This window comes from Suricata suricatta, chromosome 17 (genome assembly GCF_006229205.1).
Source record: "Suricata suricatta isolate VVHF042 chromosome 17, meerkat_22Aug2017_6uvM2_HiC, whole genome shotgun sequence".
Classification (NCBI taxonomy): Eukaryota; Metazoa; Chordata; class Mammalia; order Carnivora; family Herpestidae; genus Suricata; species Suricata suricatta.
In genome coordinates this window covers 29,826,102-29,853,901 of record NC_043716.1, presented here as the reverse complement: position 1 = coordinate 29,853,901, position 27,800 = coordinate 29,826,102, and the positions used below count along the sequence as shown (strand labels likewise).

Sequence of the window (27,800 nt, the reverse complement as noted above, 5' to 3'; positions counted from 1 at the left end):
GCCTCTTCCATAAAGTGATTTTTTTTTTGAGAGAGAGAGAGAGAGAGAGAGAGAGAGAGAGAGAGAGAGCGAGCTGGAGAAAGGGACACAGGGAGAGGGAGAGAAAGAATCCTAAGCAGGCTCCATGCCTAGTACAGAGCCCAATGACGTGGGACTCAATGCCACAACCCTGGGATCGTGACCTGAGCTAAAATCAAGACTGAGCCACCCAGGTGCCGCAAGTGATTTTATAATAAAAGTCTGTGTGTGTGGTTGAATTTTGTGTAAGATGTGAGATTGTAGGAAGTAATCCTCACTTATTTTAAATTCTTTAGGCTACCTTAAGAACAAGTGCTAAGCTTGATAAAAATCAGCCAAGAAGGATGATAAAATGCCAGGAAAAAGGCAACTTAATATTATTTTAATATTTTAAATGTATTTTTTTCCAAAATGGAAAGTTTCAGATTGTAAAGTAAGCACCAAGACCATAAGTCACTTCTATAGTCAGCACCAGCTGACAGGTGGAGAGTGTGTAACCAGGAATGGAAAGTTCTAGAAAATATATACAGCAACCAACTCAAAGTTTTTAATAGTCATCCAGGGATCCTATGTGAGGTTAACCATTCCAGATGTGGAGATGACTGAGCCTTCGAATTTGCTTCAGGATTGGCTCTGGAAAGGTTTTCAGGAACTGCAGAAGGCCTCAGTCTTCAGTGGTATTTCAGTGTATGTACTCACTGGAAACCCAAGGAAACAAAGGCAGGGAATAAAGCAGAGGTTGACAATATGGCAGTGATGCAAACAAATCAGTACACAAATGAATATGTAAGCCTCTCTGGCCAAAATTCAAGTGTACAGACATATATAACGTTCCTTTTTTTCTATAACTGAAATAAAACTCTATTTTTCATAATCATTCAATCAGGTGATAAAATTTGATCTCATTTTATTTATTTTAAATGTTTATTTCTGAGAGAGAGCAAGGGAGGGACAGAGAGAGAGGGAAAGAGATCAAAGTTGGGCTCCATGCTGTCAGTGCAGGGCCCCATACAGGGCTCGAATTCATGAACCCCAAGATCATGCTGAGTCGAAGTCAGATGCGAGGGGTAGAGGTGACACTGATTCTGCAGCACCACAGAACTGCCTGACACAAAAGCAGAACAGGCTCCAGAACCAGGGAAATCCCTATAGCAGTTGAGAGGCTGCTGTCAAGACCTGCACCACAGTGATAGGTCAGGAGGGAACACAAGGGAAGCACCAAATTCCTCTACTACATTGAGTCCCAATGTCACTCTCTGTTCCCCCAAAGGGTGCCTCCCTCCCTTCTGGTTTTGGTCATCAATCTACCAGATCACTGAGCGACTTCTCATTCTTTACCAAGTCTCCTGGGGTTCAACTTTATCTCCCCTACTTCAATGTATTTTTCTATGCAAGAGAGTAATTCAATGGACTCCAACCTATGTAGGGTTGCAGGCGATTCATGAAACTGTCTGAGCCTCAACTACCTCTGTGCTCATAGACACATCATATGACTTTACTGTTCCAGTGACAGGTTGAGTGGTAGAAACTGTGAGCTTTCTAAAGTCCCATCTGCCCATGTCCTCTCTTGGGTCTTATCACCTCTCTGAGATTCTATTCTGGAGGCAGCACACAGCATCTTCAGACACACCTGTCATTTTTTATTGCCTTCCCTACTCCCAGTTAGCCGAAAGGGGTAGGTCAATGTGCGGATACCCCCGCCAACCTCTGCTTTTTCAAGGACCTATAAAATCTAAGCACACACCACATCGCTTCTCCTCAGACTTGTTTCTACCTTCCAACCTGTGGAATCCCTATCTGGTCTCCTGGCCTGATTCCTGGCTCTGACTCATCCTGTATTGTTCCAACTCTATTGTTCCTTTGTGAAAAATCATGTTTTGCTTGGCTTCCTTTTTTATGGAAATGGGCTTTTATTGCTTAAATGTGTAATATATGAATGAACACCACAGATCTAGCAATCCAAATGAGGAAAAGAAAGTATGAAAAAAATGTGGTAACTATTTCAAAAATATCATGAAGCCATGACTGTCAACCCTGCTGATTGCTCTTTTGCTTGATAAGAATTGTATTCATTCATTAAGGAGTGGTTTTCTGCAGACACCCTCAATTTGGAAACACTCAATTTCTTTACCTGACTGTGTTATTTCAGGGGGTGTAACAGTATTTACTGAAGTTGATATTCCTATAATCCTACAGGTCTTTCTTTTCTATCCAGGAGGTGACCAGCACATCATTCTGTCTCTTAATGAGAAGAGTTAACCTTGCTGCACTTTCTGGATTTACTGCTGGAAGCCTCAATGTCTGTCGCTTATGTTTCCAGATTTGCAAATGAGACAGAGCTGTTATCTCACAACTCATGCAAATTAAATGCCAGGAAGGCTATTGAAAAGGGAAGATGGTATCATCTGTCTTACAAGGGCATTGCTCAGATTGACAGCCCCACATTTAACCTCCTCTTTTCCTTCCCATGAATTAATAGCTCAGCTCACCCTCCCTAAGAAGTCATCCACTTCAATGAAATTAAATTCCAGCTACCCTAGGGAGAACCACCGGACAGAATCTGCCACTTGTTGTTGCCTTTGTTCTCCTGGACTAGAAACGTCCATATCCTGAAGAATAGATTGTGCTGAAGAATGTTTAAGGAAAGTTTTAGATGTGGCTGATGAAAGGGGGAGAGATAGAAAGTAAGGACACATCCCTGATTTTTCAGGTGCCTACATATGTATGGTCTCCAGTCAGTGACATCCATGCTGGGCCCTCTCATCATTTGGGCATTTCCTATGATGTCCAAGATATGATACTGCCAGACTCATTCACCAGTATAGTATACTATAGTATAGACTTACACATGATAGCAGCCCAGGCTTAAGATTAATTCAAGCCCCTCCATGAAAATATGAGCACCTGAGGAATAGCAGGCATCATTTGTTTTGGTACATTCAGATGAATCTATAATTAGGGTCAAAGTCTCCAATCAAGAGGGACACATATGTTTATGACAGGAATATAATTAGGAAACATGCCTAGGTAGCTAATTATTCTTTCAACAATTATTTGTTGAACAACTGCTATGTTCCAGGGACTATTTTATGCTCAGGATACCGTTGGCAAGACAGGTAATAGCCCTCAAAAATTTATAATCTTTCTGGTTTCCCAGAAAGAATAAGCCATAAAATCAAATAAATATACTAGCTGATTTCAGATTGATGTAAATGCCATTATGGAAATAAAACAGGGTGAGGTGATAGCAGTTAGCACTGGGATGGACACGTTTTGTGTAGGTCGTCGGGAAAGGCCCCTCTGAAGAAGCCACATATGAGATAAGACATGAAAGATGAGAAGGAGACAAATAAAAAACAGACTAGGCTCCAAAATCCTAAGGTACAAATGACCTTAGGATAGTCCAAGAATCAGGAGGCCAGTGTGGCTAGAGTCTAGAGACCCGGGACTGGAAGGGGCCCAAACCCATTGGAATTGGTAGGAAGACTGGAGAATTTTCAGCTATAGTCAGCATCATGCAAGTTTTAAAAATATCACTTGGACATTTTTATATCAAAGTGGGTGAAAATTGGGTAAGAACTAATCAAGAGTGAGGCAGAGATGCTGCTTAGGTGGCAATAGTGTAATCCAGATGAGTAATGAAGGAGATGTAGATTAGGGTGTGTGGGGAAAATAGGCCACATTGGTTTTGAATCAGAAACATCATAGTCAATTCTTTTTTTTTAATGTTTATTTCTGAGAGAGAGAGAGAGAGAGAGAGAGAGAGAGGGAGGGAGGGAGGAGGGGCAGCAAAAGAGGGAGACACAGAATCCGAAGCAGGCTCCAGGCTCCGAGCTGTCAGCACAGAGCCCAACGCAGGGCTCAAACCCATGAACCATGAGATCATGACCTGAGCTGAAGTCGGACGCTTAACCGACTGAGCCACCTAGGTGCCCCATCATAATCAATTCTTTATTCTAAAGCTGATGGATGCTGGAAGAAGCAGAGATGAAACTACTTTCCCATTTGCTAAGAAAGCTTTGCAGATGACATGTGTGTTGGGGAAAAAACGAAAGGAAGCAAAAAGTACGTTGATAATGCCATATGAAACGTAAACCCAGAAAAGCAGGCATGCATGTTGGAATTCAGCACCATTCAATCTTTCATCATTCCACCACCTTTTAAGAAGAGAGATCAAAGGTTACAGTGCAAGTGCTTAAAGGCAAACTTGGATAAAAAGAATTTGATGATAAAACGTGTCTTTATAGGAGATGAAAGAACATCTCAAAAGAGGAAGTCTACCACTAGGGACAGGAATAAAAACATAGTTTAATTTAGTTTTCTTGGAATGCACCTTCAGCTTGATTAATTAGAGAATCAAAGCTTTTCTTTAATTTGAGTTTATCAAACAGAAAAGCCTTTCATGAACAGCAACTTATCTGTATAAACAAAATTTCTACAGCACCTTCTCTCAATACTGGATTATTTTAGGTGTTCCTTTTTCAGTAAAACTGGGAAAAAGAAACACATAATGTTTAAATGAAGCTTGAATTCCACAGGTTTTAGTGGTGGTAATGTAAAGGGAGACAGGTTCAGAACATATATACAAGAGATGAGATTAATGAAATTTTTGTTGGTGATGAAAGATAAGGGGTAAAGGAAAGGGATAAAACAAGGTAAATCTTCAACTTGTTTTTAGGATGAACAGTTAGTTTTTTCAATTTCAATATTTTTTCATCGTAAGTATACACTTTAATCCCGAACCCCCAGCCCACCTTCCCCCTCTAACCATCAATTTGTTCTCTATATTTAAGAATCTGTTTCCTGATTTGTCTAGCTCTCTTTTTTCCTTTGCTCCTTTGTTTCTTAAATTCCACATGAGTGAGATCATATGGAATTTGTCTTTTTCTTAGTTCACTTAGCATTATACTTGATAGCTCCATCCATGTAGTTAGAAATGGCAAGATTTCATTCTTTTTTATGGTTGAATAATATATATACATATATATATCACGTCTTCTTTTTCCATTCAGCTATTGGATACTTGGGCTGCTTCCATAGTTAGCCTATTATAAATAATGCTGATATAAACATTGGGGTTCATGTATGGCTTTGAATTCATGCTTCTGTATTTTTTGGATAAATGCTCAGTATTATGACTGCTGGATCATAGGGAGGTTCTATTTCAAATTTTTTGAGAAACCTCCATACTATTTTCCACAGCGGCTACACCAGTTTACATTCTTAACCAACAGTGCATGAAGGTTCCTTTTTCTCTACATCGTTGCCAACCCTTTTTATTTCTTGTGTTGTTGATTTTAGTTATTCTGATAGGTATGAGGTGGTATCTCATGTGGTTTTTAGTTGCATTTCCCTGATGATGAAAGATGTTGAGCATCTTTTCATGTGTCTGTTGGCCATCTGTAGGTCTTTGGAGAAATGATCTTTCATGTCTTCTGCCCATTTTTAAAAGAGTTCTTTGGTTTTTCAAAGTATTGCATTATATTAGTTCTTTATATATTTGGATATTTACCCTTTATCAGATACATCATTTGTAAATATTTTCTCCTGTTCAGTAGATTGGCTTTTAATTTTGCTGATCATTTCCTTCCCTTGCAGAAGCTTTTATTTTGATGTAGTCCCAATAATTTATTTTTTCTTCTATTTCCCTGGCCTCAGGAGACATATCTAGAAAAATATTTCTACACCTGATGTCAGACATTACTGCCTGTGCTGTCTTCTAGGATTTTTATGGTTTCAGGTCTTACATATAGTGAGAGAAATGGTCCCAGATGAAGGAAAGTGGTAAGGTTTTCCCATCATCATTTATTGAAGAGACTACCTTTTTTTCTCATTGTATATTCTTTCCTGCTTTGTTAAAGATTACTTGACCATATAACTGTAGGTTTATTTCTGGGATTTCTATGCTCTGCATGTTTATTTTTGTATCAGTACCATACTCTTTTAATTGCTACTGCTTTGTAATATAACTTTAAGTCTGGAATAATCATACCTCCAGTTTGGTTTTTCTTTTTCAAGAGCGCTTTAGCTATTTGAGGTCTTTTCTGGTTCCATAGGATTCTTTGTTATAATTATGTGAACTTTTCCCTTTTATTTCCTCTTATTATAGGATTGTTTCTTTTTATTTCCTTTTATTATAGGATTGTTTGTTCTAGTTCTGTGAAAACACTATTAGTATTTTAATAGTGATTACATTAAATATATAGATTGCTTTGGGTAGTATGGACATTTTAACAAAATTTCTTCTTCCAACCCATGAGCACAGAATGTCTTTCCATTTCTCTGCATCAACTTGAATTTCTCTCATAGTGTTCTATAGTTTTCAGAGTCCAGGTTTTTCACCTCCTTGGTTAAGCTTATTCCTAGATAATTCATTGGTTTTGGTGCAGTTTTAAAAGAGGTTGTTTTCTTAATTTCTCTTCCTGCTGCTTCATTATTAGTGTATAGAAATGCAAAGGATTTCTATGAATTGATTTTGTTCCAGCAACTTTACTGAATTCATTTATCAGTTCTAGTAGCTTTTAGGTGGAATCTTTTAGATTTTCTATATGTAGCATCATGTCACCTGCAAATAGTGAAAGTTTTACCTACCTCTCTTACCAATTTGGATGCCTTTTATTTCTTTTATGTTGTCTGATTGTTGTGACTAGACTTCCAGTGCATGTTGAATAAAAGTGGTGAGAGAGTAGACATCTTTGTCTTGTTCATTAGGGGAGAAGCTCTGTTTTTCACCATTGAGTATGATGTTGGCTGTGGGTTTTTCATACAAGACTTTTATTTTGCTGAGGCATATTCCCTCTAGACCTACTTTGCAGAGGCTTTTTGTCATGAATGGATGTTGTACTTTGTCACATGCTTTCTTTGCATCTATTGAAATGATCAGATGTTTTTTGTTCTTTTTTTTATTGATGTGACATATCACATTGATTCTTTTGCAAATATTGAACCACCTTGGCATCCTTGGAAGAAATCCCATTTGATTGTAGTGTATAATTTCTTTAATGTATTGTTGGATTCGGTTTCTTAATATTTTGTTGAGGATTTTTGTATCCATATTCATGAGAGATATTGGCCTGTAGTTCTCTTTTTTAGTGGTATCTTTATCTGGTTTTGGTATCAGGGTGATAATGGCCTCATAAAATGAATGTGGAAATTTTCTCTTCCCTTCTATTTTTTGAATAGTTCGAAAAGAACAGATATTAACACTTTAAATATTTGGTGGAATTCACCCATGAAACCATTTGGTCCTAAACTTTTGTTTTTTAGGAGTTTTTTGATTACTGATTCAATTTCATTGATGGTAATTGATCTGTTCAAATTTTCTATTTCTTCCTGATTCCGTTTTGGTAGTTTATATGTTTCTAGAAATGTATCTGTTTCTTCTAGGTTGTCCAATTTGTTAGTATGTAGGTTTTCATAACATTCTGCTATAATTGTACATATTTTTGTGGTGTTGGTTGTTATTTCTCCTTTTTCATTAGTGATTTTGTTTATTTGGACTTTCTCTCTCTCTCTGTTCTTTGTTTATTTTTTTGTGAAATTTTTTTGGTTTTGTTTGTTTTTTGATTTTCAGTTTTTGGTGTTTTTTATAGGTCTAAGTAGAGTTTGATCAATTTTGCCTATCTTTTCAAAGAACCAGCTCCTGTTTCATTGAACTGTTTGTACAAATATATATATAGTATATATTTATATACAATTTATATATTGTCTATATATAGTATAAATGTATATATTTGTATCATTTTTTCTGTATATATATAGTATAAATGTATATATTTGTATCATTTTTTCTGTTCTCACCTTTATTATTTCCTTCTTTTTTCTTGTTTTGAGTTTTATTTCTTCTTTTTTTAGCTCCTTTAGGTATAAGGTATAAGTTTTCTTACTTCTTGAGGTTGGCCTATATTGCTGTAAACTTCCCTCTTAGAACCATGTTTGCTGCATCTCTAAGATTTTGAACCAATGTGTTTTCATTTTCATGTTTCCATGTAATTTTTAAATTTCTCCTTTGATTTCTTGGTTAACTCTTCATTGTTTAGTAGCATGGTATATTTTAAAATTTATTTTGGGAGAGAAAGAGAGAAAGAGCACAAGCATGCAAGCAGGGAAGGGAAAGACATGAGAGAGGGAGAATCCCAAGAGGCTCTGTACTAGCAGGGCTCAAACCCATGAAACACTAGATCATGACCTGAGCCAAAACCAAGTCAGACACTTAACTGACTGAGCTACCCAGTACCCCTAGCAGCACGCTATTTGTAAAACCTCTGTGTTTTTTGTGCTCTTTCCATAATTTTTCTTATGGCTGACTTCTAGTTCATAGCATTGTCATCAGGAAAGATGGATGACTTCAGTTTTTTTTTTTTTTAATTTGTTGAGTTTTGTTTTGTGGCCTAATACGTGGTCGATTCTGGATAATGTTCCATGTGCACTTGAAAAGAATGTGTATTCTGCTATTTCAGGATGGAATGTTCTGAATATATGTTAAAGCCATCTAATCTAGTGCATCATTCAAAGCCACTATTTCCTTGTTGATTTTCTATTTTGATGATCTGTCCGTTGATGTAAGTGGGGTGTTAACGTCCCTGGGACACCTGGGTGGCTCAGTTGGTTAAGTGTTTGACTCTTTCTTTTGGCTCAGGTCATGATCTCACAGTTTATGAGTTTGAGCCCTACATTGGGCTCTGTGCTGACAGTGCAGAGCCTGTCTATGGTTCTCTCTCTCCCTCTTTCTCTGCCCCTCCCCTGCTCGCTCGCTTGCTCTCTCTCTCTCTCTCAAAATAAATATATAAACTTGAAAAAAAATTTTTTAATCCTCTACTATTACTGTATTACCATCAATTAATTCCTTTATGTTTGTTATTAACTATCTTATGTATTTGGGTGCTTCATGTTGGGTGCATAAATATTATAATTATTATATCCTCTGTTGGGTTGTCCCCTTTATTATTCTATAGTGTCCTTTTTGGCCTTTTGAATAGTGTAGATCTTTTTGAAAGTAAGAAACCTTGTGAGCCTTTGAAGCTAAGACCTAAACTCTTTAGAAACTAAGGAGTCTTAGGAGTTGTCCTTACTGGTTTAATAGATTTCAAACCTCTTGAGAGTAGGAATCATAATACATACCCATTTATCCAACAAGTAAAATACTGAATTTATTTACTTATTTATTCATGTCTACCTATTTTGAGAGAGACAGAGAGAGAGAAAACAAGTGCAAGTGGGGGACAGGCTGTGAGATCTCACAGCTGTGAGGTCATGACCTGAGCCAAAATCAAGAGTTGGACACTTAACCAGCCGATCCACCCAGGCACCCCAAAATACTGAATGTATTTAAAGATGTGTAAATTGCTCTCAAGTCAACTCCAAATGGGAAATTATATTAATGAGGGTATAGGGTCAGTAAATCTAAGAGCTTTGAAAAGACTGCCTAGCATAACTGGAAAACCAATTCCTGATAAAATAAAATAATTATTATTAAAATCACCAGCATCTGAGAGATTAGCTTGTGTAAGTTTTAGGGGACCTTACTGTTTCTATTAATCTTCACAGAACCCTATGGGGTAGATCCTCTTATTTTCCTTGCTTTACAGATGAAAAAACTAAGACAAATAGTGCCCAAACTTTCCAGAGTCACATTGTCAGAAGTGACAGAGCTAAAATTAGAACCCACACTGACCATGTTAAGCCTTGGCTCAAAACTACTAGTTTACTATGTATAAATGGTGAATATACTCCTGACATTTCTGACACTCACCAAAAGTGGGTCAAGAAATTATGTGGCAATATCTCTATCATAAAAGAAACCAAAATATCAAGGAAAGTAGATGAGTCTATATGAAGTTCAAGAGAGAGCTACTTTCTGGCTGCTGTGGCCACTTGAATGGCCTAGTGCATAGGAATGTAAGCCATGACCTCTAGAACTACATTTGCTACACACCTATCCACTTAAAGAAACAGTGTCTTCTCTCTCCTTTAGGCTAGCTCCATTAAGACTGGGACCTGGGAACCCCAGATGGCATTTGTATGGATGTCCTTTCCTCAATATATAGGGTTCTCTAGAGAAATAGACCTAATAGTGTGTGTGTGTGTGTGTGTGTGTGTGTGTGTGTGTGAGTGAGTTAAGGAATTAGCATACAATTATGGATGTGGGCAAGTCCAAAATCTGCTGGGTGGACAAACTGGAGGCCCAGGAAGAGCCCAAGCTGCAGTTCAAATCCAAATTCCATCTGCTGACAGAATTTATTCTTGTTCATGGGAAGTCAGTCTTTTGTTCAGCTCTGGACTTCACCTGATTAGTTGAGACTTACCCATATTATAGAGGTCAATCTGCTTTACTCAGAGTCCATGGATTCAAATGTAAATCTCATCTAAAAAGAGCATCACAGAAACATGACCAAATATCTTGGCACTGTGGCCCAGCCAAGTTGACACATAAAATTAACTATCAAACTCACTTAGCAAAAGAAGGAAATACCAGTGGGCTCTAAACTTTTCATGTTGCTTCTTCCCTGGGAATCTCCCAATTTTGAGGGGAATACACTATAATACATAGACTAATGGTTAAATGTCCAAGTTTTGGTATCAGACCTGATTTTGAGTCCTGGCTCTGCCACTCACAAGCTTTGTAATTATAGTAAAGTCACATTTACTTTCCACCCAAAGGTTTTTCATCTATGAAATAGAGTTCATGATGTCTTTGACTCCTAGAGTTGCAATGAAATAATGGAAATAGAGTATATGGGACACTTGTTTGTCACATGAGGGGTCTCTACTGCTGTCAGCAGAACTCATCCAACCTTGCCCAGGTAATAGGAAGGACAACTATTTTCACTATTTGGAACAGAAAAATAAAAGCAGCATGAAGAATCCAGACCATAAAATATTCCTAATTTAATTCCCCAAAGCTAAATTCATACTAGGATATTTTCCTATCTATTTAAATCCACAATGACATCTCTTTCTTTGCACCACTTTGCACATATTATATCTATGAAATTTAATATTTATTTCTGTTCTCTAAGTCTGTTCCTCAGACCCACAGGATGTTAATAGGTGTTACCCACAAAAACAGAAGGTTCCTGGTCACGTGAGATTTGGAATTTACACAAGCTTCTTCATTACAAGATTTCTCAGAGATTTTCCTGAGTGTAAGGACATTGAAATCTCTGAAGGAGGGTATAATACGCAACATTTCAAATTTAATTGACCACAGAACTCTTTCTAAGGTTGCTTCCCCACAATTATTGTGCTGCAGCATGCTTTTTGGCAAACAATGCCTAATTGTTTCTAGGGTGTCAGCCTTGTCTTTCAGGTTAAACCATAAAGTCCCCAAGAGGAGAGAAATAATTGCTTTTGTATTCTTCATAGCACCGGCACAGAGCAGGAAATAGAGCATTTCAGTAAACATGTATCATTTCATAAAATTGTTCTAATTCCTTAATCAGCATAATATTCTCTATTTTCAGAGTGCCTGCTCTATGTTGGATATTATCCTGGGCACTAAGAAAATTAAGTTAAAGGGGCGCCTGAGTGGCTCAGTCAGTTAAGCGTCCAACTTCAGCTCAGGTCATGATCTCACTGCTCATGGGTTCAAGCCCTGCATCGGGATCTATGCCCGACAGCTCAGAGCCTGGAGCCTGCTTCAGATTCTGTCTCCCTTGCTCTCTGCCCCTCCCCCACTTGCACTCTATCTCTTTCTCAAAAATGAATAAATGTTTAAAGAACGTTTTTAAAAAAAGAAAATTAAACTAAATAGAACCCCTGCCCCCAAGAAATGCATAGTCCTGTAATGAGGAAAGGCAAACATATAAATACAATATTGCTTGCTAATTACTATCATGTCATGTTTACAAGGTCTTGGGGTGACACAAAAGAGGCAACCATAGCTTCATGGCAGGAGGCAGAGAATGGAAAGGTAGGAGGATGGGGATGGGAAAAGGCTTCACCGCAAGGATGACTGTGGAACTGAAGCCTGAACATGTGGAAGGAATTCTCCAGAGACATCAAGGGACTAAAGGGAATTCCAGGGGGCACCTGGATAACTCAGTCAGTTGAGCATCTGACTCTTGATTTTGACTCAGGTCATGATCCCAGAGTCATGGGATCAAGCCCCATGTTAGGCTCCACAATGAGCATGGAACCTGCTTAAGAGTCTCTCTCTCCGGGGTGGCTCAGTCAGTTAAGCATCTGACTTCAGCTCAGGTCATGATCTCATGATTCATGAGTTTGAGCCCTGTATTGTCGGGCTGGAGCCTGCTTCCGGTTCTGTGTGTGTGTGTGTGTGTGTGTGTGTGTGTGTGTGTGTGTGTGTGTATCTGCCCCTCCCCCAATCTCTCTCTCTCTTTCAAAAATAAACAAACATTTTAAAAAACAGATTCTCCCTCTCCCTCTGCCCTCCAAGTCACATGAACTCTCTCACTCTCTCTCGCTCTAAAAAAAATAAATAACTTTTTTTAAAAAGTCGATAAAGGGCATTCTAGGAAATGCATTGGAAGCAAAAGGCATTCCAAGATCACAGACATAAAATAGCATAGCTAGTTTCCTGCATCATGAGAGTTTTATATGGCTTCTGAATAAAATACATATGAAGGAAGATGCCGTGCAGGCTGGAGAAGGGAGGTCAGGGAGGCTGGTCAAGGAAGTTATCAAAAAGAAGGGAAAGACAGAACCCCAGGACCCACATCCTGCCTGCAATATTCTCAACTTGAGATCACTGTTCCCAATGACATGGCACAATGTCTGTGTTTCTATCTAATTGAAACAAATCCCTATCATCTTCATTTGACGATACGATACTATCATTGTCATTTCCCCATTCCCTATTCATAGCCCCTTTCGGAACAATGCTGTCCCTCCAGTATGATGAATTACTAATTAATGTCTGACTATTTTTAAAAAGATTAACTGAAAGCTTTTAGAAACTGTGAATAATGATATTATCATAAACAGGCACATGAAACAATGCTCAGCATCACTCATCATAAGGGAAATACAAATCAAAACCACACTGACATATACTCTTAAATGTGTTAAAGAGTTTACGTGATCTATTGAATAATGTAATGTACCCAGAGCATATAGAATCTCTGGTATAACAAATCAGGAATGGTGTTCATTTTGAGCATTTTCAAACATTTCAAAGACCATATATTTATAACATTTCTTATTATTGAGATATACTGTGGACCCAATACTTCTTAAAGCTTTCTTTCTTAAGGAAAAAATAATTTTTTAACATGATCCTTTAAGGATTCTTCTAGAATAAACCTCAGAGTGAAGCCACTCACTCACTCAATATCACAACCTGAGATATGTCTCTGGGCCTTATCTTCTTCCCTTTCTCCCTCAAACCCTACAGATTATTAATCCTTCCTGCTTTGTACAACTACATCACCACATGTGCCATGAGTGACTGAAATCGACTGAATGTGTTTTCAGAGTAACATGATTTCACAGAGAATCTTCAATTCCCAGCATCATGGGTTAGAAAACAAAGAGAGTCATCCTCTGCCAGATCCCAAGAGGCTATAACCCATTTAGCATATTTTTTGGTGCCGTGACAGCAACTGTCTTCCATGGGTGCATTGCAGGGTGAAGGGGCACCCGCTCCCAAGAATGGCAGAAGAGAGAGGTATTAACTGCAGAAAATCCTCCTAAATGAAATAACCAAGCTGAACAGGAAAACAAAAAAGCTCAAAATGACTTGTTTGTCCCCAGAGAAGGCAACCAAATAAAGGACAAATCCCGCAGCTCATCCTGAGGGCTCTGGCTTGAGAATATAATCAGGGGCAATCTCACAGACAGGCCGAGGAGGCTGCTCCTTAGCTGCAAGAATCCAAGAGGGTGCCTGGTGTTCAGAGTTAGCTCTTCACCCAGGGCCTCAGAGGCAGGGAGTGGGCCACAGGGATCTAGAGACTACCTCTCAGCTCTTCCATTAAAAGCACTCCTGTTTATCAACCCAAGATAGTTATGTTCCAAAGTTCTAGCACTCCCTAACCGATTTTAAGAGGTAGATTAATAAATCAATATGTCATTTAATTGATATACTAGCTGGTGTGGGGGCCTCATAGGGGTGAAAAAAACAGCTTCACTTATACCCCAAGACCCAAGACTCTAGTTTTATAACATCAGCAAATCTGCCCAGGACACAGTACAGGCAATTGTGATATGACATATGCATTCCTAACAACCTAGAGCTTTAGAAAATTAGATTCAAAACTAACAATGTTTAGGGGTGTCTGGGTGGCTCAGTCGGTTAAGCATCCAATTCTTGGTTTGGGCTCAAGTCATGATCTCATGGTTTGTGGGTTCAATTCCTGCATTGGGTTCTGCACTGACAGCTTGGAGCCCGCTTGGGATTCTCTCTCTCTCCCTCTGTCTCTGCCCCTCCCCGCTCATGCTCTCTTTCTCTCTCAAAATAAATAAATAAGTAAACTTAAAAAAATAACAAGGTTTATGCAGAATGTGGATAAGGCAAAGCACTCAAGACATACGTAACTGTAACTTGAGCACTTTTGGTACGAATACTTGGAAACTCAGGAGATTAGTTAGAGAACCCAAACATGCCACTCAGCAGGGTTGGAGAATACTCCAGGAGACACTAAAATATTCTCCACCTCAACAGTGAAAATGTGCTTGCTGGTATGAGAAAATGCACATGGAACTAGGCTGCACATGTGCACATAGAAAGAAGGGCAATGCGCCCAAGGCTTGGAGAACCTCACGCTGGGGAGGGACATTCCAATAGACATACTGATGTTTCATTTGCTTCGCATAGGGCAAAGTAGGCTTCTGTCTGTGCCTCAGACAACAGAATGTCTTTTTACTTTCCTACTGAAGGTTATAATGCCTTCTATTCTGGTTCACTTTGCTAAGGAAAAATCACATAGGAAGGAATCAACATAACATCCACACTATGTGATGTCATACCCTCACCAGTCATGTGTTGGCTACTTCAACATTGTAGAGAATTGTGTTGTAGGGGGACAACTTACCTAACTTTCTGCTCTCCATCACTCCTCCAGACCAGATAGTCCAGATGGAGTAGAGATCTGGATGTCATCATCAAACCACAGGCTACAATGATCCTAAAATGCACCACCATTTTCCTTTCTGTAGAGCTGATAGGAAGGGGTTGACAGAACTTGCAGGGAATAAGCCTGAGGAGCATATGGACAGATGTAGGCATAGCTGCTCCATGAGAGGGTTTATAACATTAGAATGTCTCACAGGAGGCAAGTACAGCCTATCTAAGTACAGCAGACTTTTCTAGACCTTCAGCTGAACTGAGAATGGAGTATGGGGGAGAGTGGCACAGTGGGCAGTAAAGTAAAAAGAAATGACAATGTTGTGTCACGGAAACCAGGAGGAAAAGATGTCCTAGGATGAGAGATGTCAACTGTGTATAAAGCCTGTTGAAAGATCAAGGAACAGGAAATCCTTGGATCTTGGCAACATTGAAAATACTGTTTTGTTTGACAAGAGCAGTCACAGTGGAAGGATGGAGACAGAAGCCTGCTTAGAATGAACAAGGAGAATGTGTTGTAAGGAAGTGCAGAGACTTTAGACTAGGGACTTGTAAAAGGCCAGATAGTAAATGTTTTAGGCTTTGCAGACCTTAAAGTCTCTGTCACAGCTACTCAATTTTGCCATTGTAGGGTGAAAGCAGCCACAGATAATACATAAACAAATGGGCGTGACTGTGTTCCAATAAAACTTTATGGAGTACAATCTGTTTCTTATATAATTTTTCCCCATATCACAAAACATACTCTCCTTTTGATTTTTCCCCAACAATTTATACATGCAAAACCCATGTTTAGCTCTGGAGCTGCCCAAAAATTATTGTTGGGCCAGATTTGGATTGCAGGCCATAGGACGCCAACTTCTGCAATAAACCTCTCTCAGAAGGTTTTCTGTAAATAGCGTTAAGTAGATGATGCAATTGACAGATCAAAAGGAAATGCAAATTTCATGCAGGAGGGACACTTTCCCCATTGTTTTCCAGTCTATCCTCAGCTTCTAACACAGGGCTTAGCACAACATAAGCGCTTAATAAAAATGTGCTAAATAAATGAATTAATGTAACCTAGATCTGACTATTATATCTGTCTACTGATTTCTCCAGCCCACTGCCACAGAGGCACATAGCTTGAATCAGAGACTACAAAAGTTCTCTCCAGATAGCATAATAATAATAACCTATCTCTGTGTTTTATGCTGTGATTCCTTCATTCCTTCTGAGACATGAGTCATACTTGTCTGCCAAACTGGCTGCCTGCTTACTTGGCCTTGCTTGAAAACCCCCAACACAGACATCTGCCTGTGTACTCAAACTCTAACCCTGCAAACTCATTTGAGACTACTTATCCTACTCTTTGAAAACAGTCTGGTTGAGTGAGGAAATTCCCCACCTGAATCCTGATGTCAATTTCTTTACCATCCCTTTCCTTAACAGAGATACCAAACTAAATGAAAAGGCCTAGCCAAGAAGAATATATATATATGTATGCATATTTATATCTCTGTACACATACATATATACACACTATAAACACAGAGACACATACATACATGTACACACTCACATACGTATACTTTGTCTTTTCTGTCATTTCCCTCCTTCTCTTTAGAGGCGTGCAAACTTGTCTTTTTTCACAGCCTCTGAGCTGCTTTGCCTTATAAGCCCACAAATGGGTAAGCCCTTTCAGACTCCTCCAGGGTCTCTGGGAGCTATGCTGGCTAACGAAGCAGAATAAGCCTTGGTTTGAGGAATGACAGAATTTTCCTTGATCTACTAGCCAACTTGCTAAGGAATCTGCTGCACGCAGATCCAGGGTCTCTGTTTGCAAAGATCACTTGGGAAGATGGATCCACGGAGACGTGCTGTCAGCATAGAGTTTCCACTATAAAAATGACTCAAGGAGCAAATGCTCACATTGCTTCTTCCCTCCTCTGAACTCACATCACTTACAGTGTAAGCCACTTGGAATTTAATCACACACTGCATGGGGATATTAAAGCCCTCCGCCTACATTTTCAGCCTTATCATTCATTGCACACTCTTTTTGATCCCCCACAGCCTATATTTGAGTCACACTAAATTTTCTGCCATTTCCGAACAACTCATTTATCTCCACCTCATTTATTCGCTCATTTTTCAGCCTACAACCTACCTCTCTCCCACTTCTCTCCAGCCCTCATCTCTTTCTCTCAAAGTCCAACTCATCTTCTAGGCTTTACTATGGTTCTTTCTTCCAGGAAATTTCCCCCAGTGCCCATGGTGGCATTCACATCTCCAGGTCCTACCCTCCACACATCATTTTGTTTCTTCCTTTGTTGCAGTGTCTGCCACATTTAATGGGTTTCCGTGGACAGAGCATATGCTCTAGAGTTTTACTATGTGGCTCAAGTCCTATCTTTACCATTTATTCACAAGGGGATCTTAATGAAGTGAGTTAATCTCTCTGAGCTGTTTCTCATTGATAAAATGCCTAAATATTTCCAGATTTGCTTGAGGACTAATGAGATGATGAATGGAAATCACCTGGCATAGGTGATGAACAAAACGCCAGGTTGTTCCTTCATCTCATTCCATTCTGTAAAACATTACTTTCTCTATTCAACTTCCATATTTGCTCCTATCCAGGTATTTCTTTTACTTTAATGTTTATTCATTGGTTTTGAGAAAGAAACAGAGTGTTAAGTGAGGGAAGGGCAGAGAGAAGTGGAAGAGAGAATCCTAAGAAGGCTCTGCACTGGCAGAAGGGCTTGATCTCATGAACCCCAAGATTATAATCTGAGGTGAAATCAAGAGTCGGATGTTTAATCAACTGAGCCACTCAGGAACCCCTACCCAAGTATTTTCCATAAGAGATCTGCCCTATTTTCTCAAAAGGAGAGTAATTAAGCCCAACTATATCCAACCTCTGAAGTTAAATGAAAAATAGAATCGGAGAGTTACAGAGTAGAAGGAATTCTAAGAAAGCAACTGTTTACCATTACCCATCTTGAAACAAATCAAAGTCTGTCACCTGATAACCATAGACGTCTGCACATGGACCCAACCTAATGGAATCATTGGCCAGTATCTGGCACCAGCAGTCCAAGCCCACAAACTGCTTTAGCAAAATATATTCCACTCTAGTTTATATCCTTTCAATGTGCTAACTACTTCACCTATCATCATGGAAATATTGCTTTGATTTGTAAATGAGGAATTCTTTTTTTTTTTTGAGAGAGAGAGAGAGATAGTGTGTGGGGGAGGGACAGAGAGAGAGGGAGACAAAGGATTTGAAGGGGGTTCTGTGTTGACAACAGAGAGCCGAATGTCGGGCTTGAACTCATAAACCACAGGATCATGACCTGAACCAAAGTGGGATGATTAACAGACTGAGCCACCTAGTGCCCCATGTAAATAAGGAATTCTTGAAAGACACTATTCAAAAAGTATTCACCCTGTATGGCTGTCCTACATCTTTACATTACCAAATCTTTGATATTTCTGATCTCATCTTAATTCTTTCTCACCTTTACATATTTCATTTCAAAGTAATGATGGCATTAAAACAGATGAAGCTTCTTCCATTCTACAAAATGGAAAATTTGGAATCATAACGGTGAGAACAAGATAGTGGTGTTGCCATTGATCTCTCTCTTATGACCAATATGCCTAGTCAAGGGTAGGCTCAAACTTGGCAGGTGGTCTTCATTATTCTCAGAGCGTGTCTGACCCCCACCAGAATGAACAGGAATGACCCAGACATGAAGTGCTTCCAGTAGGATATTTTCAATTTTCAATGAAAGAAAAACTAGGGCAAGAGAAGCAAGGCAGGAGTTGTCAGCCCCACCAGTAAAAAAAAAAAAAAAAAAAAAAAAAAAAAAAAGTGCTTTCAAAAAGGAAATTTACTCAAGAAGATGATCACATTGAAAAATCAAATCTCCTCAGGCAAAGCAAACCGTATGTTAGTAAAGGTCAGTTATTTTTCCTAGATCAGAGTTGTCACAACCAGCTATTTGTTTTAAAGTGAGTTCCTTGGTGTTTGTGTTTACAGATCCTGGTCTCTCTCTTAGAGGGTGACTTGCTAAAGTGGAAAAAAATAAGACAGAAACATCATTTCCTATGACCCACACGTGGGAATATTAAACGGTGCTTGGTTATTTAAATATGCTGTTTGTACTGAATTCAAAGTGCATTAGCCTACATCTCAATTGATATTGAAACACTAGCCAAATGCTTAATGCCCAGAAAGGCTATGTTAGACCTTAATAGCTATGGTTTGAAAATAAGTAATGTCAGAATTTTTTCACTAGCTCCTGAGTTAACTCTTGGTCACCCAACATGATATGAATAATATTTAAAATAGTCCCTGAATTGTAAAGGAACCATTGAATAGTGGAGAAGAGCTACTAAAAATTTGCTTAGGTGGTGCTGAAGGGAGTTTAGACCTTTTAATAAGATTATCAAAACACTAAGGCATTAGGCGTTCTGCAACCAGTTCCACTGTGGAAGGGAATTCTTCTGGTAGGAGGAAAATGGATATCCCAACGCTAAATAAATGGATGTTTATCCAAGCAATCAGTCTCATTTCTAGATGGGGTCCAAAAGTCACCTCATTAGCATAACAAAAGTCATCTTTAGGGCTCTCATCACTTAGGAAATTTCAAGGGTTCTAGAGGATCTGGGCCAGAAACAGGGCTGAAAACTATATATATAATCCACATATCATATGTATAATATGTCCATATAATATGTGGATTATATATATATTACATATAATTATAAATCACAATATCACAAGGACAAAACCAGATGTTGGGATGGTTAGGGAGCTAAAGGCACTCCATGCTATAACCCCTAAAGTGGCAAATAACTCTCAGTTTGGAGAGTGCCAAAATTTGGGATAGGAACACCCAGGGAACTGGTACCTGCCAGGGATGACTCTTCCTACAAAGACACCAACAAATTAATAGGCTCCTACAGGACACAGACCTAGGGCCCAGCACTGTCTGACACTTGGCAAGAAGCCAGGTTACTAACTAACTGTAGCATCATATATATTCATCCCAGTCAGAGCCTGTAATAGGGGCTTTACATATCTCATACCATTTAATCCTCATAATCCTTCTGCAAGATAGAACCTATTTTCTCCACTTTACAGACCAACGGGTACAGGCCCTGAAAAATGAATGAATTTTTTTGAGGTGACACAGTTTTTTAAGTGGCAGAGGTGGGGTTTGAATTTTGTTTGTATAGTGTCTAAATCTAAATACTTAGCCACCATGCATCCCAGACCTCCAAGAGGTCAGAGAGAGGGGAATTAAAGACACCAGAGGGGTCAAAGAGGCCAAATCCAAGAGCAGAATAAAAGCACCTGCTAGTTGTCCTTTAAATAATTGAAGTTAAGGGAACCTGGCTCAGTGGGTTAAGCAGCTGACTTCAACTCAGGTCATGATCTTGCAGTTTGGGGGTTTGGGCCCCACCCACATCGGGATTTCTGCTGACAGCTCAGAGACTGGAGCCTGCTTTGGATTCTGTGTCTCCCTCTCTTTCTCTGCCTCCCCCCTATTCCTACTCTCTCTTTGACTGTCAAAAATGAATAAACATAAAGAAATTTTAAAGATATTTGAAGGTAAAAGTTGGGCCCTGATTATTTGTTCTGGATGGCCAATGCATTTGCTTTTTCATGCTTCTTCAGGCTACCTTTAGCTAGATTCACATTCCCTGTTTTCCAGTAGATGGTTCTGTCTCCCGGGTTGGTCCAGGGACTTTTCTAAATTCCCTTGTTAAGCCCTGAATGCTAATTCCCACTCTGTAAGGTCTCTTGGTAGCTGGCAGTGCCTATAAGATAGGCACCTACTCCACCAACTTCAGTGGGAAACTTTAGCATGCAGATCAGCCCCTGACTTTTCTGATTCCCTTTCCCTAGCTGCCCCTTAACTCCATCCCTCCCGTCCCACCATTGAGATGGGGTTAAGACCCACACAGGAGGTCACGGGGTCAATAAAGCAGTAATGCTGTGACTAAGCAAAAATTCTGGTTCTAAGGAAATATTCTAATGATGGTGAGTTCAAAAACCCCTCATCCCTTTTTTCTTTGGTTCCAAAAGAGGCCATGAATCAGCCTAATAACACCCATATAGATTCTGTTAAGTGACAGGTAAAAGAGCAAGGACCCTTTTCAGATATTCAGACTTGAGTAAAAATGTACACTACTGGCCTCCAGGCCATCAGTAAGAAAACATTTTCTCTCTGTCAGAAAATTTTGGCAGCCCCTTTTTCTCAGGTTCTGTTCATTGATTCAGTGGGTAGAGAAACACCTTTCTTCTCAGATGCAACCTGTCAGCTACCTAGCTCATTCTGGTTTTCCCAGAATGCCACACTTTGCTCAAGAAGTGCTTAATTGGTATTTTAATACCAGCTTAATACTCCCTTCATTATTCTCTGAACCCTGACAGCCCCATCACATCGCTCCTCTTTAATGTTTAATGTGGTGATGACTGTTACTGATTAAGACTAAATTTTACCCCAGGATTTCCAGGGAATAAATGTTTTTATTAAGAGTACAAGAGAGGGAAAGGCATTCTGAAAAATAGAAAAGATTCCTGTGATTTCCCTCTTGAGACTCATTGAGCAGAGAGCAGAGCTGGCTTGTGGTTATTATTTGATCAGCTAGAGCTAATCTGTGTTGATGCCTCCTGCCAAGTCCTGCCATTTGTGTGTGATTTCTCATCTACTAATACATAATGTATAGATCTGGATATAGGCAAATCAATTATCCTGCTTCAAAGAAGCAAAGCTAAACTAATGGAAACATTAGCCTAAGACTTCAGGAAAATTGAAGAATTGAAGACTCAGGTGTGGGTGTTTTATAAGTGTGTATAGAAACTTTCAAAGAGGAAGGAGGTGGGGCACCTGGCTGGCTCAGTAGGTTAAGCATCCGACTTCAGCTCAGGTCATGATCTCATGGCCCTTGGGTTTGAGCCCCACAGGCTCTGTGCTGACAGCTAGCTCAGAGCCTGGAGCCTGCCTCGGATTCTGTGTCACCCTCCCCTCCTCATGCTGTCTCTCTCTGTCTCTCAAAAGTAAGTAAAAAAAAAAAAAGTTTAAAAAAATTTCTAAGAGGAGGGAGGCAGAGAAGCAATCTATAAGAGCGAAGGAGGGGAAATACCCTCATTTTCATTGCTTGAAGCCAAAATAACCTGGCTGTTTTGTGTAGAAGACATCTGATTGTAACAACAAAGATTCATGTGAAACAATGCCCAAGTGATTCCCAGAACCTTGGCTTCCTTGTGTTAAATTATCAGATGCAGCAAGATATAGATTTAACTCTATTGAGCCAAACTACGGATGGGCATGAACATACACTGGAGAAATTATAAGTAACAGGCTATTCTAGGGAAGATTTTCTGTGCCATGCTTGAGTTCTTCAGTTCACAAGAAATCTGAAAATTGATGGCACAGACACAATGTCTTAATATCCGTGGGGGGTTAGAAGACGGGAAATTGGTTGGAGTTGGGGGTACTCTTGAAGGCTAGCTTCTACTGCATTCTTGGGAAGCTAGTTTAAATCCATCTCTCTCCAGAGACTGATTTTGTAAACTTTTAAAACATACCCTATGCCTTTTTAGTTATTTACATGTAAAAATGTTACTAGATGTGTTGTTATTTTTTAGAAAATATACATTTTTAGGTGAACTTAATTCAGAATTTTATGATTTAAGACACTTGTAAGAAGCAATTTTTTATATCACTAAGAATCACTAGGACTGAGCTTAGTGCCTAGCAGGTAGTAGGTGCTTATGGAATGTTTAAATGGAAAAGGATGAGTGAGTGAATGAATGAAGGGTCTCATACATTCAGCTGGAGCATCTTGTATGCATGTGTGTGTAGGCAGAGTAGGAGGATCTTAGGCTCACCTCATCTCATGGACACAACTAGATGACACTCACATTAGTGTAAATAACCCAGAAAACAGCCTGAAGACTGGCAGAAAAACTCCACAACTAAACGTAAAGAAGAGACCACATGGAAGAGGATAGAAAGGGCAGAGATCCTAAAAGGTCTACTAGGACTGTCAGCTGGAGGAAGGGAGGGATGCTCTGGACATGAAAAGGGGATAGAAATGGACCCTTACAATGAGGAGCTTGCACCAGGAAGACAATCTCTGTAACATTTGGCTTTGAAAACCAGAAGGGACAAATTTTGTGAGTTCTTACAACTAGAAGCACTTAAAACCTAGAATTTTAAAATGTTTATTTCTTTATTTTGGAGAGAGAGACAGAACGGGGCAGAGAGAGAGGGAAAGAGAATCCCAAGCAGGATTCATACTGTCAACACAGAGCCCATCATAGGGCTCAATTTCACACTGTGGGATCATGATCTGAGCTGAAGTCAACAGTCATATGCTTACCCAATGGAGCCACCCAGGCACTCAGCCATAAAAAATGAAATCTTGCCATTTGCAATGACACTAATGGAGCTAGAGAATATAATGCTAAGCAGAATAACTCAGAGAAACACAAATACCCTGTGATCTCACTCATATATGAAAGTCAAGAAACAAAACAAATGAGCATAGTTAAAAAGAGAGAAAAGAAATCAAGAAAGAGACCCTTTATGATAGAGAACCAATTGATGGTTACCAGAGGGGAAGTGGGTGGAGGGATGGGTGAAATAAGTGATGGGGATTAAGAGTATATTTGTCATGATGAGCACATATAAAATCGTTGAATCATTATATTATACACCTAAAATAAATAGGACATTTTATGTTAATTCTACTAGAATTAAAATTAAAAACTTAAAAATGCATAGTTTTACATTGTAATAATGTTTTAATAAACATTTTAAATAATTATGGCCACTTTCCAGCATTTGGTAGTGAGTCTACCTCTATGAAGTAGCAGAAATCAGATAAAAGTCCTATATTTGTGAGTAGTATACAGAAAATATAGGTATGCACTGTATGATCAGTTCATATGGGAAGTCATCATCTTTAAAGATGATATAAGACTCAGCTACAACATACCATTAAGAAAAGTCAAGCTAACCAAACCTCAATAGATGCCATAAGTTCTAAGATACAGAGAGTGAAATTCCAGACAGGTGGGCAAAACTCTTGATAATTCAAAGGATACAAGAAGCAAAATTTATCTAAAACAAATATTGCAACTTGGCGATGGCCTTTGAAACTCAGTATCTTTGGCTCAACATCACTCATCATCAGGGAAATACAAATCAAAACCACACTGAGATACCACCTCACACCAGTCAGAGTGGCTAACGTGAACAAATCAAGAAACCATAGATGCTGGCGAGGGTGTGGAGAGACAGGCACCCTCCTATACTGTTGGTGGGAATGTAAACTGGTGCAGCCGCTCTGGAAAACAGTGTAGAGGCTCCTCAAAAAACTATCCATAGAACTCCCTTATGACCCAGCAATAGCACTGCTGGGGATTTACCCAAGAGATACAGAAGTGCTGATGCATAGGGGCACATGTAACCCAATGTTCATAGCAGCACTGTCAACAATAGCCAAATCATGGAAAGAACCTAAATGTCCATCACCTGATGAGTGGATCAAGAAGATGTGGTATATATATATATACAATGGAGAACATGGCAATGAGAAAGAATGAAATCTAGCCATTTGTAGCAAAGTGGATGGACTTCAAGGGTATCATGCTAGGTGAAATAAGTCAGGCGGAGAAGGACTGATACCATATGTTTGCACTCATAGGTCTTACAGGAGAACAGGAGAAACCTAATGGAGGACCAGGGGGAGGGGAAGAGGAAAAGAGAGTTGGGGAGAGAGAGGGATGCAAAACTTGAGAGACTATTGAATACTGAAAACAAACCAAGGGTTGAAGGGGGAGAGGAAGGGGGGAAAAGAGATGGTGGTGATGGAGGAGGGCACCTGTGAGGAAGAGCACTGGGTGTTATATGAAAACCAACTTGACAATAAACTATTTAAAAAATAAAATAAAATAAAACTCAGTATCTTTAATTTGTGTCAGACAGGATACTGTGATGATGTGAACACAGACAAATAATTTTGATGCTACCACTACTAGTAACTGCCATGTGTTGAACACTATGCTGTGTACTTTGTGTGACCCATTTTATGTAACACTCAAAACAGCCTGAGGTTGAATGTCATTACCTCCATTTTATTAATGAGAAAAAAAATTATGGACAAAAGGTAAAGTATCTTTCCAAGACAGCATAGCCAGGATGTGACAGAGTTGGCATTCGAACCCAAGTACATCTGATTACAAAACCCAGCTTTTGGTCCCCAAGAACCTTCTGTTTTCAGAAGGACAAATGAATACAGAAAATTTCAATTTTTTTAGTTTGCGCTAATCCAGAGGCCAATTTAATACATACCTTCATATCCTCAGTACCTGTGTGAGGGTTCTATGCTGGGCACTGGAGAAATGAAGGTGAATAAAGCACAATCCTTATTCTCAGGAAACTTATAATCTAATGTAAGAAATAACACACAGGCACAATGAGATGTAACAGAAACCCAAGAGCCATACTGGTAATACAACTGAGGAATTAATTGCCTGTGTAGAGAAGAAATAAAAAAGAATATTTTTTGTCAAAGAATTATGGATACTCTCAATAATAAGATTAAGAACTGAGAGGTGCACAAAGTGTTATGCCCAATGAGGCAGGTTTCTAATTCTGTTATTTGTGATTTGTCCCTATGCGGAGCTCCCTATGGTATGAAATATTTTATGAGATATACTATATCAAAAATGAAGCTTGAGGGTAAGGCTCCTTACAAAACTGAAGCCGAAAAGCAAGAATGAGGTTAATAACACAATGATAATTATTACTAACACTGAAATGTCACCATTTTAATTAAATCAGTACTTCAGGAAATATAGCATTCTCTGCTGTAGAGTTGATTTTGTTCTCACATAAAATTTTTAAAAGGAAATGGCTGTGATTTTCAGTATGTTATTAAAGTTTAGGCTAATGTAGTTATAGATAAGTAATAAAAAAAGACAAATACCATATGATTTCACTCATATGTGGAATTTAAGAAACAAATTATCATGGGGGGAAAAAGAGAGGGAGGCAAACCAAGAAACAGACTCTTAACTACAGAGAACAAGCTGATGGCTACCAGAAGGAAGGAGAGTGGGTGATGGGTTAAATAGGGGGTGGAGATTAAGGAGGGCACTTGTGATGAGCCCTGGGTCATGTACGTAAGTGCTGAATCTATAAATTGTACACTTGAAATTAATATTACACTGTATGTTAACAACTGAAATTTAAATTAAAACTTTTTTAAAAAGGTAAGTAATAAAAAAAAAAAAAGCAATACAGGTCAAAGAACATCAAATAACTTACTGCAACAGAAAATCTGCTCATAGATTGACCAGACAAAAGAACTCTATGAATACTTTAGTGCCCAATGATGAATCTCATGCATAATAATAAAAATATATAAAGATGGGTCTATGAACATAAAGAAATTCTCATTAGAAAAAGAACATTGTGAACTAAAGTAATTCAGTTAGAAAGATTTATTTTATTTATAAGAGAGACTTACCTTGAAAACTTTTGCACAGAAGTAAGTTTCAGGAAAGTTTTAAAGCCATGGAGAAATTTTCTCTAGGTTTCGTAAAGAATTATTGTCCTTGTCAAAGAAGGTTAGGCAAAGATTTCTTAGGTTGGCACAAAAAAACGTAAACTATCAAAGAAATAAACCGATAAAAGAAAAAGTTGATTTTATTAAAATGAAAAACTTCTCTTTGAAGAACCCTGCTAAGAAAATGAAAAGAAAAGTCACAAACCGGGAGCAAATATTTGTAATATCAGATAATGGACTGGTATCCAGAAGATATAAAGAACTCTTACAACTTAATCATAAAAAACAACCCAATTAGTAGGGAGCAAGATCTTAATTGACATTCCATCACAGAAGATGCAAAATCTTATCTACAGGGACTGCTTTCCAAGATCCGCAGTGGGTGCCTGAACAGCAGATAGTGCCCAACCCTATTATCGACTATGTTCTTTCTTATACATACATACCTATGGTAAAGTTTAAAATATAAGTTAGTCACAGTAAGAGATAAAAATAACTAACAATAAAACGAACAATTAAAAGAATACTGTAATACATTATATAAATATGGTCTCTCTCAAAATGTCTTACTGTGCTGTACTCCCCTTTCTTCTTGTGAGAAAGTGGGATGATAAAATGCCTACCTGATGGGATGAAGTGAGGTGAGTGACATAGGCATTGTGACGTAGCATTAGACTACTATTGACCTTCTGACCATTTGTCGGAAGGAGGGTCTTCTGCTTCTGGGACCACAGTTGGTAGACTGAAACAATGGAAAGTAAAGTGTAGATAAGGTGGAATCACTGGGAGAACATGGAAAGATGCTCAAATCTTATAATTTATTGAGTAACTACTAGGTACAAATAGCATCCTGGTTAGGGAAATGTAAATTAAAACCACAATGAGATATTACTGCATACCTGTTAGAACAGTTAAAAGGACAGCCTACTATGTGTTGGTGAGAGTATAGAACGGCAAGTCTCGCACACTGCTGATGAGAATATAAATTGTAATCGTCCACCATTTTGGAAGGCATTCTGGCAATTTCTGAAAAAAACTAAATTTATATGTACCCCACGACCCAACCATTTCACTTCTAGGTGAAAGTGAGGTCTTCATGCCTGAGAGAAATGAAAATATATGTCTATGCAAAGACTTCTTCATAAACGTTTACAGCAACTTTGTTTGTAATAGCCAAAAC

General features: G+C 38.7%; 1 long non-coding RNA gene across 1 annotated transcript; it reads right to left on the bottom strand.

Moving 5' to 3' along the window:
- Positions 1–465: 465 nt before the first annotated feature.
- Positions 466–26,746, bottom strand: LOC115281464. Its single transcript, XR_003904325.1, has 3 exons — positions 26,582–26,746; positions 25,402–25,497; positions 466–716 (listed from the first exon to the last, which is right to left on the bottom strand). It is a non-coding gene; the product is annotated as an uncharacterized LOC115281464 (long non-coding RNA).
- Between the last annotated feature and the right edge of the window lie 1,054 nt (positions 26,747–27,800).